The sequence below is a fragment of the Symphodus melops genome, assembly GCF_947650265.1.
Source record: "Symphodus melops genome assembly, chromosome: 12".
Classification (NCBI taxonomy): Eukaryota; Metazoa; Chordata; class Actinopteri; order Labriformes; family Labridae; genus Symphodus; species Symphodus melops.
Window position 1 is genome coordinate 17284824 of NC_136702.1, and position 17750 is coordinate 17302573.

Genomic DNA, 17750 nt, shown 5'->3' on the forward strand with positions numbered 1-17750 from the left:
TTCAGGGACTTCTCTTCATAGAACTGAAAGGTTCAGGGGCTTCTCGTCATAGAACTAAAAGGATCAAGGACTTCTCGTCAGGAACTAAAAGGTTCAGGGACTTCTCTTCATAGAACTAACAGGTTCAGGGACTTCTCTTGAAAGAACTAAAAGGTTCAGGGACTTCTCTTCTCAGAACTAAAAGGTTCAGGAACTTCTCTTCCAAGAACTAAAAGGTTCAGGGACTTCTCTTTATAGAATTAAAAGGTTCAGGGACTTCTCTTCAGGCACTAAAAGGTTCACGGACTTCTCTTGAGGAACTAAAAGGTTCAGGGACTTCTCTTCCAAGAACTAAAAGGTTCAGGGACTTCTCTTCATAGAACTAAAAGGTTCAGGGACTTCTCTTCAAAGAACTAAAAGGTTCAGGGACTTCTCTTCATAGAACTAAAAGGTTCAGGGACTTCTCTTCCAAGACCTAAAAGGTTCAGGGACTTCTCTTGAAAGAACTAAAAGGTTCAGGGACTTCTCTTCATAGAACTGAAAGGTTCAAGGGCTTCTCGTCATAGAACTAAAAGGATCAGGGACTTCTCGTCAGGAACTAAAAGGTTCAGGGACTTCTCTTCATAGAACTAAAAGGTTCAGGAACTTCTCTTCCAAGAACTAAAAGGTTCAGGGACTTCTCTTCCAAGAACTAAAAGGTTCAGGGACTTCTATTCAAAGAACTAACATGTTCAGGGACTTCTCTTCAAAGAACTAAAAGGTTCAGGGACTTCTCTTCATAGAACTAAAAGGTTCAGGGACTTCTATTCAAAGAACTAACATGTTCAGGGACTTCTCTTCATAGAACAAAAAGTTTCAGGGACTTCTCATCATAGAACTAAAATGTTGAGGGACTTCTCTTCCAAGAACTAAAAGGTTCAGGGACTTCTCTTCTCAGAACTACAGGGTTCAGGGACTTCTCTTCATAGAACGAAAAGGTTCAGGGACTTCTCTTTAAAGAACTAAAAGGTTCAGGGACTTCTTTTCATAGAACTAAAAGGTTCAGGGACTTCTCTTTATAGAACTAAAAGGTTCAGGGACTTCTCTTCTCAGAACTAAAAGGTTCAGGGACTTCTCTTCATAGAACTAACAGTTTCAGGGACTTCTCTTGAAAGAACTAAAAGGTATAGGGACTTCTCGTCAGGAACTAAAAGGTTCAGGGACTTCTCTTCATTGCACTAAAAGGTTAAGGGACCTCTCTTTCAAGAACTAAAAGCTTCAGGGACTTCTCTTTAGGAACTAAAAGGTTCAGGGACTTCTCATCATAGAAGTAAAAGGTTCAGGGACTTCTCTTCATAGAACTAAAAGGTTCAGGGACTTCTCTTCTCAGAACTAACATGTTCAGGGACTTCTCTTCAAAGAACTAAAAGGTTCAGGGACTTCTCTTCATAGAACTAACAGTTTCAGGGACTTCTCTTGAAAGAACTAAAAGGTTCAGCGACTTCTCTTCTCAGAACTAAAAGGTTCAGGAACTTCTCTTCCAAGAACTAAAAGGTTCAGGGACTTCTCTTCATAGACCTAAAAGGTTCAGGGACTTCTCTTCAGGCACTAAAAGGTTCAGGGACTTCTCTTGAGGAACTAAAAGGTTCAGGGACTTCTCTTCATAGAACTAAAAGGTTCAGGGACCTCTCTTTAAAGAACTAAAAGGTTTAGGGACCTCTCTCGAGGAACTAAAAGGTTCAGGGACTTCTCTTCATAGAACTAAAAGGTTCAGGGACTTCTCTTCTCAGAACTAAAAGGTTCAGGGACTTCTCTTCTCAGAACTAAAAGGTTCAGTGACTTCTCTTCATAGAACTAAAAGGTTCAGGGACTTCTCTTCTCAGAACTAAAAGGTTCAGGGACTTCTCTTCATAGAACTAAAAGGTTCAGGGACTTCTCTTGAGGAACTACAAGGTTCAGGGACTTCTCTTGAAAGAACTAAAAGGTTCAGGGACTTCTCTTGAGGAACTAAAAGGTTCAGGGACTTCTCTTCATAGAACTAAAAGGATCAGGGACTTCTCTTTAAAGAACTAAAAGGTTCAGGGACTTCTCTTCAGGAACTAAAAGGTTCAGGGACTTCTCTTCATAGAACTAAAAGGTTCAGGGACTTCTCTTCCAAGAACTAAAAGGTTCAGGGACTTCTCTTCATAGACCTAAAAGGTTCATGGACTTCTCTTCAGGAACTAAAAGGTTCAGGGACTTCTCTTGAGGAACTAAAAGCTTCAAGGACTTCTCTTCATTGAACTAAAAGGTTCAGGGACCTCTCTTTCAAGAACTAAAAGCTTCAGGGACTTCTCTTCCAAGAACTAAAAGGTTAAGGGACTTCTCTTCATAGAACTAAAAGGTTCAGGGACTTCTCTTCAAAGAACTAAAAGGTTCAGGGACATCTCTTCATAGAACTAAAAGGTTCAGGGACTTCTCTTCCAAGAGCTAAAAGGTTCAGGGACTTCTCTTGAAAGAACTAAAAGGTTCAGGGACTTCTCTTCATAGAACTGAAAGGTTCAGGGGCTTCTCGTCATAGAACTAAAAGGATCAAGGACTTCTCGTCAGGAACTAAAAGGTTCAGGGACTTCTCTTCTCAGAACTAAAAGGTTCAGGGACTTCTCTTCATAGAACTAACAGTTTCAGGGACTTCTCTTGAAAGAACTAAAAGGTATAGGGACTTCTCGTCAGGAACTAAAAGGTTCAGGGACTTCTCTTCATTGCACTAAAAGGTTCAGGGACCTCTCTTTCAAGAACTAAAAGCTTCAGGGACTTCTCTTTAGGAACTAAAAGGTTCAGGGACTTCTCATCATAGAACTAAAAGGTTCAGGGACTTCTCTTCTCAGAACTAACATGTTCAGGGACTTCTCTTCAAAGAACTAAAAGGTTCAGGGACTTCTCTTCATAGAACTAACAGTTTCAGGGACTTCTCTTGAAAGAACTAAAAGGTTCAGGGACTTCTCTTCTCAGAACTAAAAGGTTCAGGAACTTCTCTTCCAAGAACTAAAAGGTTCAGGGACTTCTCTTCATAGACCTAAAAGGTTCAGGGACTTCTCTTCAGGCACTAAAAGGTTCAGGGACCTCTCTCGAGGAACTAAAAGGTTCAGGGACTTCTCTTCATAGAACTAAAAGGTTCAGGGACTTCTCTTCTCAGAACTAAAAGGTTCAGGGACTTCTCTTCTCAGAACTAAAAGGTTCAGGGACTTCTCTTCATAGAACTAAAAGGTTCAGGGACTTCTCTTCTCAGAACTAAAAGGTTCAGGGACTTCTCTTCATAGAACTAAAAGGTTCAGGGACTTCTCTTGAGGAACTACAAGGTTCAGGGACTTCTCTTGAGGAACTACAAGGTTCAGGGACTTCTCTTGAAAGAACTAAAAGGTTCAGGGACTTCTCTTGAGGAACGAAAAGGTTCAGGGACTTCTCTTCATAGAACTAAAAGGATCAGGGACTTCTCTTTAAAGAACTAAAAGGTTCAGGGACTTCTCTTCAGGAACTAAAAGGTTCAGGGACTTCTCTTCATGGAACTAAAAGGTTCAGGGACTTCTCTTCCAAGAACTAAAAGGTTCAGGGACTTCTCTTCATAGACCTAAAAGGTTCATGGACTTCTCTTCAGGAACTAAAAGGATCAGGGACTTCTCTTGAGGAACTGAAAGCTTCAGGGACTTCTCTTCATTGAACTAAAAGGTTCAGGGACCTCTCTTTCAAGAACTAAAAGGTTCAGGGACTTCTCTTCCAAGAACTAAAAGGTTCAGGGACTTCTCTTCATAGAACTAAAAGGTTCAGGGACTTCTCTTCAAAGAACTAAAAGGTTCAGGGACTTCTCTTCATAGAACTAAAAGGTTCATGGACTTCTCTTCAGGAACTAAAAGGATCAGGGACTTCTCTTGAAAGAACTAAAAGGTTCAGGGACTTCTCTTCATAGAACTAAAAGGTTCAGGGGCTTCTCGTCATAGAACTAAAAGGATCAAGGACTTCTCGTCAGGAACTAAAAGGTTCAGGGACTTCTCTTGAAAGAACTAAAAGGTTCAGGGACTTCTCTTCTCAGAACTAAAAGGTTCAGGAACTTCTCTTCCAAGAACTAAAAGGTTCAGGGACTTCTCTTCATAGAACTAAAAGGTTCAGGGACTTCTCTTCAGGCACTAAAAGGTTCACGGACTTCTCTTGAGGAACTAAAAGGTTCAGGGACTTCTCTTCCAAGAACTAAAAGGTTCAGGGACTTCTCTTCATAGAACTAAAAGGTTCAGGGACTTCTCTTCAAAGAACTAAAAGGTTCAGGGACTTCTCTTCATAGAACTAAAAGGTTCAGGGACTTCTCTTCCAAGAGCTCAAAGGTTCAGGGACTTCTCTTGAAAGAACTAAAAGGTTCAGGGACTTCTCTTCATAGAACTGAAAGGTTCAGGGGCTTCTCGTCATAGAACTAAAAGGATCAGGGACTTCTCGTCAGGAACTAAAAGGTTCAGGGACTTCTCTTCATAGAACTAAAAGGTTCAGGAAATTCTCTTCCAAGAACTAAAAGGTTCAGGGACTTCTCTTCCAAGAACTAAAAGGTTCAGGGACTTCTATTCAAAGAACTAACATGTTCAGGGACTTCTCTTCAAAGAACTAAAAGGTTCAGGGACTTCTCTTCATAGAACAAAAAGTTTCAGGGACTTCTCATCATAGAACTAACATGTTGAGGGACTTCTCTTCCAAGAACTAAAAGGTTCAGGGACTTCTCTTCTCAGAACTACAGGGTTCAGGGACTTCTCTTCATAGAACGAAAAGGTTCAGGGACTTCTCTTTAAAGAACTAAAAGGTTCAGGGACTTCTCGTCAGGAACTTCTCTTCATAGAACTAACAGTTTCATGGACTTCTCTTGAAAGAACTAAAAGGTTCAGGGACTTCTCGTCAGGAACTAAAAGGTTCAGGGACTTCTCTTGAGGAACTAAAAGCTTCAGGGACTTCTCTTCATTGAACTAAAAGGTTCAGGGACCTCTCTTTCAAGAACTAAAAGCTTCAGGGACTTCTCTTTAGGAACTAAAAGGTTCAGGGACTTCTCATCATAGACCTAAAAGGTTCAGGGACTTCTCTTCTCAGAACTAACATGTTCAGGGACTTCTCTTCAAAGAACTAAAAGGTTCAGGGACTTCTCTTCATAGAACTAACAGTTTCAGGGACTTCTCTTGAAAGAACTAAAAGGTTCAGGGACTTCTCTTCTCAGAACTAAAAGGTTCAGGAACTTCTCTTCCAAGAACTAAAAGGTTCAGGGACTTCTCTTCATAGACCTAAAAGGTTCAGGGACTTCTCTTCAGGCACTAAAAGGTTCACGGACTTCTCTTGAGGAACTAAAAGGTTCAGGGACTTCTCTTCATAGAACTAAAAGGTTCAGGGACCTCTCTTTAAAGAACTAAAAGGTTTAGGGACTTCTCTCGAGGAACTAAAAGGTTCAGGGACTTCTCTTCATAGAACTAAAAGGATCAGGGACTTCTCTTTAAAGAACTAAAAGGTTCAGGGACTTCTCTTCAGGAACTAAAAGGTTCAGGGACTTCTCTTCATAGAACTAAAAGGTTCAGGGACTTCTCTTCCAAGAACTAAAAGGTTCAGGGACCTCTCTTTCAAGAACTAAAAGGTTCAGGGACTTCTCTTTAGGAACTAAAAGGTTCAGGGACTTCTCATCATAGAAGTAAAAGGTTCAGGGACTTCTCTTCCAAGAACTAAAAGGTTCAGGGACTTCTCTTCATAGAACTAAAAGGTTCAGGGACTTCTATTCAAAGAACTAAAATGTTGAGGGACTTCTCTTCCAAGAACTAAAAGGTTCAGGGACTTCTCTTCTCAGAACTACAGGGTTCAGGGACTTCTCTTCATAGAACGAAAAGGTTGAGGGACTTCTCTTTAAAGAACTAAAAGGTTCAGGGACTTCTTTTCATAGAACTAAAAGGTTCAGGGACTTCTCTTTATAGAACTAAAAGGTTCAGGGACTTCTCGTCAGGAACTAAAAGGTTCAGGGACTTCTCTTCATAGAACTAACAATTTCAGGGACTTCTCTTGAAAGAACTAAAAGGTTCAGGGACTTCTGATCTCAGAACTAAAAGGTTCAGGAACTTCTCTTCCAAGAACTAAAAGGTTCAGGGACTTCTCTTCTCAGAACTACAGGGTTCAGGGACTTCTCTTCATAGAACGAAAAGGTTCAGGGACTTCTCTTTAAAGAACCAAAAGGTTCAGGGACTTCTTTTCATAGAACTAAAAGGTTCAAGGACTTCTCTTTATAGAACTAAAAGGTTCAGGGACTTCTCTTGAGGAACTAAAAGCTTCAGGGACTTCTCTTCATTGAACTAAAAGGTTCAGGGACCTCTCTTTCAAGAACTAAAAGGTTCAGGGACTTCTCTTTAGGAACTAAAAGGTTCAGGGACTTCTCATCATAGAAGTAAAAGGTTCAGGGACTTCTCTTCAAAGAACTAAAAGGTTCAGGGACTTCTCTTCATAGAACTAACAGTTTCAGGGACTTCTCTTGAAAGAACTAAAAGGTTCAGGGACTTCTCTTCTCAGAACTAAAAGGTTCAGGAACTTCTCTTCCAAGAACTAAAAGGTTCAGGGACTTCTCTTCATAGACCTAAAAGGTTCAGGGACTTCTCTTCAGGCACTAAAAGGTTCAGGGACTTCTCGTGAGGAACTAAAAGGTTCAGGGACTTCTCTTCATAGAACTAAAAGGTTCAGGGACCTCTCTTTAAAGAACTAAAAGGTTTAGGGACTTCTCTCGAGGAACTAAAAGGTTCAGGGACTTCTCTTCATAGAAGTAAAAGGTTCAGGGACTTCTCTTCATAGAAGTAAAAGGTTCAGGGACTTCTCTTCTCAGAACTAAAAGGTTCAGGGACTTCTCTTCATAGAACTAAAAGGTTCAGGGACTTCTCTTCATAGAACTAAAAGGTTCAGGGACTTCTCTTCCAAGAACTAAAAGGTTCAGGGACTTCTCTTCTCAGAACTAAAAGGTTCAGGGACTTCTCTTCATAGAACTAAAAGGTTCAGGGACTTCTCTTGAGGAACTAAAAGGTTCAGGGACTTCTCTTGAAAGAACTAAAAGGTTCAGGGACTTCTCTTGAGGAACTAAAAGGTTCAGGGACTTCTCTTCATAGAACTAAAAGGATCAGGGACTTCTCTTTAAAGAACTAAAAGGTTCAGGGACTTCTCTTCAGGAACTAAAAGGTTCACGGACTTCTCTTCATAGAACTAAAAGGATCAGGGACTCCTCTTTAAAGAACTAAAAGGTTCAGGGACTTCTCTTCAAATAAATAAAAGGTTCAAAGACTTCTCTTCAAAGAACTAAAAGGTTCAGGGACTTCTCTTCACAGAACTAAAAGGTTCAGGGACTTCTCTTCAGGAACTAAAAGGTTCAGGGACTTCTCTTCTCAGAACTAAAAGGTTCAGGGACTTCTCTTCCAAGATCAAAAAGGTTCAGGGACTTCTCTTCCAAGAACTAAAAGGTTCAGGGACTTCTCTTCATAGAACTAAAAGGTTCAGGGACTTCTCTTCTCAGAACTAAAAGGTTCAGGGACTTCTCTTCATAGAACTAAAAGTGTTACGACTGTCTGTTCCCTGTGCTGTTTTGTTCCCTTTCTGTTTTTCTCCTGCACAGGTGTGGCCACTGATTGTCCAACGAGGCTCACCTGGACTCAGTGCTTAAAAGGCTTGTGCTGGCTTCAGCAGGCAGAAGACTTTTGGGGATGGGACTGCTGTGGGTGTCTGTCAGGGATTGTTTGTTGTGTTTTGTCACATTAGTCTAAGTTGATCATTGTTATCATTTAGTTTGTATAATTGTAATAAATCCCTTTATTTGACTTGGTTAGTGTTAGTGTGTTTTAATGGGTTAATTTGTTTATTCTTGTTAGCCCCATAGGGCCGCCTGATGGTGGGGCGTAACACAGATGCATGTTCTCGATAGATAGATAGATACTTTATTGATCCCGAGGGAAATTCAAGGCATCCAGTAGCAGTATACAGACAGGCAGGACACAAGACATTAGTTACAATACACACCTGAAATATATGTATCTGACTAATACTTGGAACATTAATAAAAGATTTGATTATAATTGTTTTTTCCAGAAAAGGCACAAACTGGTGCATACAAACTGATCAGAATGCAGGAAAATTAATGTTTGGTGTTCAAAATCTTCTGGGGGAGATACCCAGATCCTTCATAAGCCTGTGTTGGAGGGGGGACCCCCATGACCCAGAGTAATCATGACTAAATAGTATGCTTAGACATGTCATTTTAAAAATTCAACAGAGGATGAGACAAGACAGAGAGAGATGAAGAGGTTGGAGAAAGAGAGACAGGAGGAGAGAGAAAGAGAAGGAACCAGTGAGATGCATGTGGAGTCAGGTCCAGGAGGGGCAAGCCATTATCAGCCCAGGACCCAGCTACATAGGTAGGCCAGAGTCTGTCTGTCTGTCTCTCACTCACTCCCTCCCTCCCTCCCTCACTCACTCACTCAATTTCCAGAGCCTATAGCAAAACTTAATATACATTTACAGATCATCTTAGTTGTAGTTTTTTAACACCACACACACAAACACTCAAATACTGCAGTTATAGTTTTATCTATATTTATTTTACGAATGCAGCAACGCACTCACAAAAAGACACGCACGAAACAGCCAAAAATAAACGTTTGCCTAACGGTAATTCAAAAATCCTGGCTACGTCCCTGTTTGTGGGGATGGTAAAACATACAGAACAGCTCCAGCCCATAGTTGAGACAAGAAAAGGAGATGAGCTGACAATTCCAGATCTTTATAATCATAACCACCACCACCACATGAGGACGCTGTTGTCATACAAATAAAAATGAGCCTTAGAGATATCAGATAAAGTTGTCTATTAAATGTAAAGGAATGAGTTTGCAAGATAACTTCACAGAATATGAATAATAAATATTTCTACTACAATAACCTTTTTACACCTGCATAATATTATCATCATCTTTGCATTTTATTCACTTTAACTTGTTACCTTAGCTCTCTGGCTCCCAACCTTTACGTTGAAGTTCTCTGTGAAATGAAAAGAGGAGTTTGCAAAATGAAAAAGAAAACAAATATACATATTTTTTTAAAAATTCATGAGACGTCATTTTCGGCTGACAACGGTAAAACAAAAAGCTTTGTCTTTCAAAATTCAATCCAAAAAAGAAACATTTGAAAATGAATAACTAATGGAAAAAAGAGGCAAATATTAATATGTTTTAAGTTTTTTCTGCTTGAGACAGTTCTTCCGTTTTACATTTCTAGAAACATACACGAACTTTATAGATCTAACTGCTCGTAGCTCGTTGGTGCATTAGGTATAGAAATCTGGTACCAGACCAAATCACAACACAGATTTAGGTGCTTTGTTGTTTTTTTGGGGGGTTTTTTACCACTGCTTAACCTGCATAAAGCTAATTTAGCCCTTCGCCCTGTCCTTAGTTCAAGAGATCCAAGAGATGTGATCTTTGATTGGAGACAAACTCTTGTCAAAGCTTTGTTACACAACACGTTACGTCAACACGCAAATCAGAGAATAACATAGCAAACATGACAGCTACTTCACTGGCTTTTTGTCTTATTTTGAGTCATTTACAGTTAATCATATCAACCATGACTCTCCCGAGATTTCTTCATAATGAAAGCTGTCCACATTGTGTACCTGTACTTGTGCATGAACTGAACCGTACCAAAGCACACCTCTTTCAAGTGCCAGGGCCAAGGAAGTGTACAGTGCTATCAGAGCACTCACACAATTCCAACTAACTGGACTTTAGGGGTGAAGCTTGGGCACATTACAGATTGCATAGTATGAGAATTCCCTCAATCACCTTATCCCCATATACTGTGTGCCCAGCTGGGTCCGTTTCGTGAGTGCTGCCATGACTGCTGTACACACATCACATCAGAGCGACAAGATCACACAGGAATAAAGAGAAAAACTTTTAAACAATAAGTAGCGTCTTCTTTCTGAGGACGATTTTTTGTACATTCAGTGCCTATTTTGACATGTTTATAAAATGATGAAAAATAATTGAAAGTCTGTATATCATTTTTTATTTTGTTATTTTTCCAGTCGAGAGTCGTCGCCTCTCAACTGGAAGGTCGAGGGTTCAATAACCATATCCAATGTGTCTTGGGCAAGACACTTTCTGCTGCTGCGCCAGGGGCGTATAAATGTGTATGAATGGGATTAGTTGTGATGGTCAATATAAATAAATCAGCCATCAGTGTGTGAATGGGTAGGTGTGACATGCGGTGTAAAAGCACTTTGAGTTAGAAGACTCGAAAAGCGCTATACAAGCTCAAGTCCATTTACCATTTTGAAATTGACTGGATGCCCTTTATGTGTCCTTGTCTGTTTTCATGTCCAAGTTGTTATATTCTGTGTGAAGCATACTATATTGAAAATAGACTTGCAGCATATTTGAAATGGAGCAGAGTGTAGCTGCTCTGGTGACATGATCCTGAGTTGGACAGCAGCACTCAATGCTTAAACAATGCTTGACAGAAGTAGCAGCAGCGGACTACAGAACAGTGCATGGCACTGACGGACCGTGGCGCATGTATGTGGAAATTGGGCAAGGTTACCTCTTGTAGTCTACATTACGTCGAAATAAACAACATGCATGGCTTTATATGATCATAAAGAGTGCCCAGTTTACGAGAAAGGCAGACTAAAAAAATAAAAAGTACAAGAGGCCAAGTTTGCATCCACACACCGGAGAACAACACAGAGACCAAGATGGAAACTTAATTGACTAATTGTCATTTCAGTCAGATACATTCATAACACTTTGACTCTTCGAGATAATGGAAGGCTATCCACATTTCTTGCTCGTGCTTGTGTATGAACTATATGGTGCAGAAGCATACCTCTTCCAAATGCAAAGGAAGTGTATAATGATTAAAAATCTGCTGAATTTTAAAGAAGAAGTTATATTATTTATGTTTAATCTAATGCAATTATGCTACAACTTAGAGTCTTCAACAAGAAGGGACATGGTAAAAAAAAAAGGGAGTCACCCTGTTAGCAGTAAATAATTCAAAAAGACAAAGAAGAAAATAAATGTATGCTTTATCATTAATTTAAACACCAATATTAACCAAAATAAAGTGTCATTGGGGAAAAAAAAAAAAAAAACTATTGTCTACCTTTTAATGTCCAAACTCCAGACCAGGAAACTTTACAATAATCCATAGAGTTCCATAAAGGGTAGGACAAAAACACACACTTTTAGTCATGTGGAGGAGGAAACACCTCACAGAAGTCGCCATGGTCTCTCTTCCATCTGCTCTCCTCTGGGCTCATCCCAGAGTGAAAAAAAAGCCCTACAAACATTTCCCGCTCTCTCTTTGTTCTTCCTCGGCCTCTCCCCCTACACACACACCTTTGTCTACCTGGCTGGGCAGGTCACATGACCAAACTGAACACAGAAATAACATGACCACAGACATAAACGTGATATATAATGACAGAGACATCACAAAGGGATTTAACCTTGCAAGGAATTTGATTTAATTAAATCACATGTATATATATTAGGAATCTGACTTTAAGAAATTAATTACAAAAAAATAACGCACTAATTTTTTTGTACGCATTTTATCAGTTTGCCTCATAAACAGCGCAAAACTGTTTTTCATAGCCCCGCGCTAGCTCCACTATAAGTACAATCAAGAGCCGAAAGTTGACCAAATTGAGTGGCTTCAAGAGCAAAATTAGTAATTCAAGGTCTGATAAACTTACAAATTCACTTGCTAAATTGATTATTCTGGACTGTACCACTAATACAGAAGAAAAGGGGTTAGAAAATGTGCTACAGATAGCAACATGTGAGCCAACTTTCCAGCTGCTGTGCAGAAAAACTATTTCAAAGCAAGTAAAATTGGATGCATTGCATTCATTCATCCGCCAAGCCCTGAGTTAATTAGACTTTTTATCTATCTATCTATCTATCTATCTATCTATCTATCTATCTATCTATCTATCGTGGCCATGTCACAACTACTAGTCAAATGAATTAGACTTTGAGTGTAAAGTGTGCTTCAACATGGTATGAATTGCCTTATGTGAATTTGCCTTTTAAAGAGCATATTGCAGATTAAAGACAAAACTTAACTAATCATAGGAAAATACGTTAATACTGTTTTTAAAGAAATTCAGAAATTAATAACCCACAGGGTCTCCTGGAGACGTTTTAGTATGTTTTCACTTTGCTCTTTACTTCCGCATTCGGCTGTGACGTAACATAAGGGAGTCCTGCTGAATCCCCATCTGTTTAACATTGAAAATCATGGTTCCGAGTGTCACTCCCGTCAATAAAGAGGAAGAAAATATGTATTCCTTTACATATAATGGTCCGCTGGCTTATTATTATGAACCTGTTAGATGTGATAGAGAGCAGAAACAGGCAGGATTAGAGGAATAACGGCCTTAGGAGAGAAGTGAAGTTGTGGTGTGAGGAGAGGCCCGGAGCAGGCATCCTGGTGAGTGACAGGTGTCAGCTCGCGATATATGGGCTAGTGCTGTGTTCACATCAGCATTTGTAAAGTTTGTAATCCCATTCAATCAATTACAAACAATTTGTAGAAGGTGCAAGTGCTGATCATTCACCTTTACATTGTATGGGAGTTGCTTGTAAAAACGGCAGATCTGTACAACTTATTACGGTGCTGCGCTGTGCGTGAGACAGAAAGAGAGAGAGAGAGAGAGAGAGAGAGAGTGACATAGAACCCGATTACACAGCCTGTGCAAATGCAGCACTATGTCTTTATTTTTTTTATTCCTGATGCAGCCCAGTGCTCACGTTATAGAAAATACAGTGTATGGTGCAGGATGCTCCTAATGTGAGTTCACAGCGCACGTCCACTGAACGTAATCCACACAAACTTGCACAACAGTGCACACACTCCACAGTTTAATGTGTGCTTCTGCACATATATTAGGCTACTACAAAAAGTTTACAATTTTAATGGGACAGAGGACCGACAGACGTAAAGCATGTGTTTCGTTTTTTTTCCAAACTGCGCGTTCCGTCTTTCCCCACTGCACACACACGCTCTCTTGCAACAGAGTTGGATTTATAATAAATTGTATGACTACATATATTAATACAGACTGTCCAGTGTCTATTACGCGCAAACTAGAGAATATAACAGAGGATTCCAGCAGATTAACTCATTAAATGCTTGTCTGCGTGTATAATATTTTATGTTAAACACCCAGAGATTTAAATCATTAATAAGGAAAGTTTTTGCGCCTGATGCCAAAATATTCAACGTGTCTGTTCGATCGTTTCTGAGGTTGTGGGAATAATTCACCAAAACACACTATGAATAATCAAGCCACTTGCACTATGCACCCGAATGTGCGCCGCACAAATTACAAACTATTGCAGTGAAGTGTCTGTGCTGCAGGGAGGCATCCTGTCTGTTCTCACTCACTACCACGTATCATTACACCTCTTTAATCATGTGATGTTTTAGCGTGTTTTTTGTCCTTTATTTCTTTTGTGCTGCCTTCTAAATGATTGTTTGTAAAGTGTTTTATGCTCTCCGTGCAAGACAAGTTCCCCCAGGGGCAATAAAGGCGTCATTCATTCACGTACGCATAAAGCCGATCAAAGCAGAGTAACGGAACGCGACTACCTTATGTTACGTCATATGACGAGTTGTTGAAAAAAAAGTGAGTTCTAAACAGCTACACTAAAAACAGCCACTTTCACCTCTAAATTAGAGCACTTATGTGTTGAAGAACAAACATAAAATTTATGTACTTATTCTTCAGCCCTTATCAGACAACATGAAGTGTTAATTTACACTTTTTTTTAACCTGCAATATGCTCTTTAAAACAGATTTCACTGGTAAAATGAAAAAATACTTCCACAACTGGATGTTTCTATGGGGACCTCAGTAAATTAAAAATGATAAAGTGCTAAGGGGAGACCAAGCTGGAAGATAAAATGCATGGCAGAGAAAGAATAGTGTGGAAATGCGCTTTAAAATAACGTGCACATGTTCCTGTGTGTTTAGGTGTGTGAATGCATCTGCGTAGGCATGTGCAGTGAAAAGGAGAGGGTGTGTTCTGTTAGAGACAGCAGGTTTGGCTTATTAGAAATCATTCCTCTCAGCCAATGGTTTTTAAGAGAGAGGCAGATGTCGCTTGAGTGAGAAGTATCACCTCCCACTTCCCTTCAGAGTAATGCAGTGCTGTGTGAGAGCACAGCTGCTCTCTCCTCTCTGTTTCTCTCATTTTTCACACATACCCCTTCTCTCTTACATAATTCTTCCTCTCAGCTTTATCTTTCTCCGTGACATTTGCCAACATTCAGCAAAAGGATTGTTACAAACAGCAGCAGATCCCAGGTAAGACCTATTTTATGGTATTCACTTTGCACTTAAGAGCTATACTACTGAAAACACAATCCTCATGGCTAACTTGTCATTTGTTCATTTTTCATCATTTCTAGTTCCATCCTCCTTTGTTTGCTCTGATGAATGTGAATTATATTTAATTGCTTCTTTTTCTCTGATGAATGTGAAGTGGAGATGCGATGTTAGATATCAATACTGGTACTAAGACATGTTTTATTCAGTGCTTTGTTGCTGGTATGATCCGACAATGATAACTTAAGGAATCTATCTTCCATCATGAGAGTGTACCTGAGATGTGCATGTCGATTTTTGTCTGTGATAAATCACAGAAACAGGAGAGAAGATAGAGAAAAAGGCAGATGTATGAAAATAACATTGCTTGGCATGACAGACAGGCATGTGGGATCTAGTTATTTAAAGCATCTGGCGTGAAGTGAGTGGAGTTGCAACAGCACTAGCTCAGGTGATTGTTTGCAGAACAATAGGTGAACAACAGACTCTGTTGATCTTACAGAAAAAGATGATGCTACATTTTTGAGAAAGGTGTATGTGGAATTTGGACTCGGTGCATTTGAAGTGTTTCAATTTGGCATGAATAAAGAAATTCCCCTGTGTAATCTTTCTGCGATAATGTTGCCAGAAAAAAAACATGGAGGATTGCTGTTGCTCACATACACCATGTTTGGCCATGTATATGTACATGGATTTTGGCTATTAGACAAATTGACACACATTCTTAGTCTCCGTTTTGGGTCTATAGATTTTAGTGTGAAATCTATAGAAAAAGGGGCTTTCATGTTTATTACCTTATTCGGTGGGATACAGGATAACAGGAATGTATTCATTAATCATCTATAGTTGAGTGAAAAAAGCATCTTTTAAAATAAGTTTCAGATTGTCCTTGAGCAATTTTAGCCTCAAAAGTAAATATTCTCAACAATTGAATGGTTCATCTTAAAATCATGTTATACTCAATCGTGGTAGGATAAATTTACTTGGAGGGGTCTTGTAAGAAAGCTGATTATTGATTTAGACATAAATCTGTTGAAAGATGGACTTTACTGATATATAATCCCTAAAGTTTATCTTTTGTCATGGACAGGTGCCATTTACCTTTGTCTGTGGTCTGGTATAATGCTAATGAATTTAAATGCAATCTGAAAATAGCACCTGTTAGGGCAAAGTTGCGCTAGGTCTCATAAGTAATACAGTGGTGTGCTAATATTTTATTTATAATATGGTTTTCAGCACTAAAACACAGCACATAAAATTGCAAGAAATAGCTTTCTTATGTGAATAGACACTGGTTTTTAGGGGTTAGGGTGCAAGAGAACAAGACAAGTTTAAAACGTTTTTTTTCCTGTTAAAAAATGGTCTTTGCATTTACAAATGCAAAGACATTTGTATGTAAAGTACAAATAAATAATTGATCACAAAGGCAAGTTTAACAGAAGCTGAGGGATGCAATGCCTTGTGCCTAGGTCCTTAGGCAATGGTCATCATTGTGGTCTATGAAACCCTACTAGCTTGTCCACAATCAAAGAGCTACAGTGGAAAAGTATTGATACACTGGTGCCATTTAATAGGCAAAGCATCTGGAACAATTTCTACTGCAAAGAATCTCCTTACTAGAGCAATCCTTACTTCTCTCATGACAAATAGCTTAAAAATGTACACATCTTTCAATGCCATCTACACTGCTTTGAATTGCTGTAGTGTCGTGTGGTTTATATACATGGTGGTTTGTATATCAAATTGATGTACCTGTATTAATGTTATCTAAAGCAAGAGAAGCTGCTCAGCATCTCCCCTGAAGGTTAAACTGGCTTTTCCTATTTAACCTTACAATCACTTAGATATACTTATAAGTATTGATAAAATCAGATCCTGAGAAATGGCAGGAGCTGGTGCCTTTTCAGGCCCATGAGAGTTATTTTCTGACAGTTACAGTCCATCTTTTTTTCTGGTTGGTTGGGAGCTGCCCCCAGGTGTGACAGACAGTCAAAGTAATGGGAAATGTTTGACAGAGGCATATTTCCACCTGGAATGCTACATATAAAGAAGAAAGATGGCATGGATTCGGTGGGGACAAACCGTCACTTGCCAATCAACCCAATGAGTGTTGAGCCTCTTAGCTTGATTTATCTATTACATACAGCCTCAGCTTTTCTGGGTTACTAATTGTATCCCACCTTTCATGATTATTGATGGAAGTATGAACATTTTCTACAAGACTCCTTGTGGGCAGGTACTTGGCAACCATCTAGGTCGGCCCAACAGGCCCTCTGTGCACTTCAGGTTGTGGCATAGTCACAGTGCCTCTGTCAAACAAAGAACAGTTATCCAACTAGGCCTGGGCGATATGACAAAAAATGCTATCACAATAAAAAAAATTCACATCAGTCAGTATCTATTATTATCATGATAAATATTAAATACTTAATTCTTCTAAATTTAAGAGCTAATTTTTGCTCCTCAGTGAATGTTGCAGAAACCAGGTGGTTTAATTATTCTTTATTGTGAAACTATAATTTAACAGGAACATCGCCATCATAGGCTCAGTGCATGGAGCTGTAAACACTGGTATTACAGTTCAATCAGGAGAGACAAGTGATATTAAGAATGAATTTATTACAATGAAAAAGTGATTGACAGAATAAGATTGACAGAATGTTTTGGCGCTTGGACTCTATGGGGTGGAGATGCGATTTTTGTGATGAAGTCCTGCTCGTCATTAGGATGGATCCCCCCATGGAGTCCAGACCCTGGTGGTGGAGGACTGATGATTTGATGAGACCGGATGGGGAAAGATTGATGGGAGTTGCCTCTGCTCCTGAAGATGGCGGTGATGGGGAGGTGGAGGGGCGCACGAAGCCAGCTTGAAAGAACTAGGGAAGAAAAAGGATCATATTTAAAAGGAGAGCTGAACGATGATAGGCCGAAAACGAAGGAGGAACGCTGCGCTATTGGTTAGATGAGGTCCGGTGACAGACAGCTGATTAACCTGCGGACAGCCCAAACTGACAGCTCGAGAATGACAGCGGAAATGAGATAGCGTGAAAAAGGGTGACTGAGAAACCTGATTGTGGATCACTTAAAGTCTTCCTTACTGAACTTTCGCTAAGCTTCATTTCAATCAGGAGAGACAAGTGATATTAAGAATGAATTTATTACAATGAAAAAGTGATTGACAGAATAAGATTGACAGAATGTTTTGGCGCTTGGACTCTATGGGGTGGAGATGCGATTTTTGTGATGAAGTCCTGCTCGTCATTAGGATAGATCCCCCCAAAAGAAAAGGGGGCAGACCCCTTAAAGTAGCACAGCCCATAGAGTCCCCCAAAAGAAAAGTTTTACTTACTGATCATGATGAATCGGTCAAAATGAAATAATT

The 17750-nt window shown here is 39.6% G+C and overlaps 1 protein-coding gene and 1 long non-coding RNA gene across 6 annotated transcripts in view; one reads left to right on the plus strand and one right to left on the minus strand.

Moving 5' to 3' along the window:
• Positions 1-14189: 14189 nt before the first annotated feature.
• Positions 14190-17750, plus strand: part of thsd7ba (thrombospondin, type I, domain containing 7Ba) — a 419860-nt gene continuing 416299 nt past the window's right edge. For all 5 annotated transcript variants that reach the window (XM_079357145.1, XM_079357149.1, XM_079357150.1 and 2 more), the window contains exon 1: positions 14190-14347. The gene's annotated coding sequence lies outside the window, so the exon portion shown is untranslated. The remainder of the gene's footprint in view (positions 14348-17750) is intronic.
• Positions 16968-17750, minus strand: LOC306832880. Its single transcript, XR_013780283.1, has 2 exons — positions 17718-17750; positions 16968-17244 (listed from the first exon to the last, which is right to left on the minus strand). It is a non-coding gene; the product is annotated as an uncharacterized lncRNA (long non-coding RNA).